The following is a 2,349-nucleotide window of genomic DNA, read 5'->3' as shown; positions in this document are numbered from 1 at the left end:
GCACTGAACCTGGGTGTTCCAACCTCCTTGAAATCCTGCTGCCCGCCCCCCCCCCCCCCCCCCCGCAAGATTTTAGAATTTGTTTATCTGAGAGATGGGGAGAGACCGGTGGGGAGGGGCCGAGGAGAAGGGAGAGAGAGTCTTGAGCAGGCTCCGTGCCCGGCGCGGGGCCCGACACAGGACTGGGTCTCACAGCCCTGAGCTCGCGACCTGGGTGCAAATCCAGAGTCAAATGCTTCACCGACGGAGTCCCCCAGGTGCCCGAGATCTTCAGTTTCTTTTTCAGAGTAATCGCTACACCCAGTGTGGTGTTCAAACTCACAGCCCCGAGGTCAAGCGGTGCACAGTCCATTAGCCGGCCAGGCGCTCTGAGGTCCTGCTTTCAGATGTCTCAGAAGTCGGACCGCTGGGTCCGACGGCGGCTCCAGGTTAAGTGTTTGAAGACCCTCCATGCTGTTGTGCAGAGTGGCCACACCAGCTTGCGTCCCTACCCGGGGAGGACAAGCCTTTCAGTGCCCTACTCATGCACCAGTGCTGCTGGTCTCCGTTTCGCCAGGGGCGCTCCCGGCGGAGGAGCGGGGGCACTGCCTTCTGCTTCCTTGCGCACAAAGTCTCCAGCAGCCTGAGATGCTGAGCAGCTTTTCGTGGGTCTGTCGGCCGCTTGTCTCTCTCCGTGGAGAAATGTCCGTTCAGGTCAACCTATTAAGCAGGTCCCTCATTGCGCTTGCTGAGTTGTACGAGTTCTTTGCATGTTCTGAGTGTCACGCCCTTATCCGAAGTGCGGCTGGGTGGGAACTCGAGTTCGATGGTGCAGTAACTCACTAAACTGAATGGCTTAAACCACAGAGGTCCTTCCTCTCGTGGCTCTGGGGAACACAAGTCAGAGGTCCAGGCGGGGCAGGGATGCTGAGGTCCAGGCGGAACAGAGTCGTGTTCCCTCCTGAGGCTCCAGGGGAGGGCCCTTTCTGCCTCTTGACCTTCCAGGGCTCCAAGCGACCCTGGGCTGGTGGCCGCATCCGTCCTATCTCTGCCCCCATCCTCACACGGTTTTTCTGCGTCTCTCTCCGATCCTGTCTCTGGTAAGGATAACTGTCCTTTGATTTGGGGTCAACCTCATCCAGGATAGTGTCAGCTCCAAATCCTTCATTTGTTGTATTGACAAAGAACACTTCCCCAAAAAGGTCACTGTCATATGTTCCGGGGGACACATCTTTTGTGGGCTACCCTTCAGCGCACTCTTTGTGCCTAAAATAACCCTTGCATCCCAGGAGATGAGGAAGGTGTTCCGTGGACCAGTGCTGAGAGCAATATTGTGCGCGTGTGGGTGCGGGGAAGCATCTGGAAGCATCCGACATGGAAGGGACCCAAGCCCGGCCCCATCAGACGGGGGGCTCGTCCTCCATGAAGGACCATTCCAGCATCATTCCCTTGGATGCCAAGGACAGAACGAGTCCCCCTGGAAGGCTGGTCCCCGTGGCACTTTATGATTAATAGCCGCGTGTAGCCGGTAATTGCAAGGTTGGAGCCATCGATTTGCTGGCACGTAAGGACAGCCCTGTCCCTTTCAGCTCCGCGAGGCTGAGACAGGAATGCTGCGGACGGGGAAGGTTTGGGCAATTCAGAAAGTTGGTTGCCAAGGGAACCGAGCGGGTTTGTCAGGGTTGTCACGGAAACGTGTGCTCCTCGGCAGGTGGAAGCAGAGGGGGCGGGACGTGAACTGCAGGCGCCCCTGCTGTCAGGCCTCATTCAGCGGAGCGACACCCCGCCACGCTCTGCTTTCAGCGTGGGCTCTGGCTTCGGAACGGTCTTACAAAGCCTTATTTTTCTGTCACCGCCGTGGAGGGCGTGACAAAGCTCCTCTGATATTAGGGCAACAGTCCGTTACCGACACGTGGCTGGAGCGTCCCCACACACCAAAGCCGAAAGACTCAGGCCTGTGTTCACTATGTGGGTCCAAGGCCAGTGGGTCTCCAGGGCCCAGGCTCTGTCTCTGTCCATCTGGTTGCCCCTTCCTCCTTCTAGGCCGAGGGTTCCTGCCGGTAGGAGTTGGGTCTGCAGGAGCCAGACCCCTGGTCCTAAGACCCTCCTCCATCCTGTTATGACCCGTTGGTAACACCTCGAACCCAGAGAGACTGCGGGTACTCCCTGGGTCCTAACCCGGAGTGGAAGCAGAGGCGCATTCTGCTCTCTCAGTTGGAGCCGCCACTCTGCTCAAAGGGCTGTTTTCATGGGCTCCATGGTCTGTCCTTCCCACAAAGGGAGATTCCTAGTCAGGGGCCAGGCACCAAGAGACTGGTCAGAAGGGATTGTGGCCACTCAGGGCAGAGCCCACAGTTGCGCTGGGATCCA

This window comes from Mustela putorius, unplaced genomic scaffold (genome assembly GCF_011764305.1).
Source record: "Mustela putorius furo isolate JIRA1106 unplaced genomic scaffold, ASM1176430v1.1 tig00003836_pilon_pilon_pilon, whole genome shotgun sequence".
Lineage (NCBI taxonomy): Eukaryota > Metazoa > Chordata > Mammalia > Carnivora > Mustelidae > Mustela > Mustela putorius.
This window is presented reverse-complemented; position numbering follows the sequence as displayed.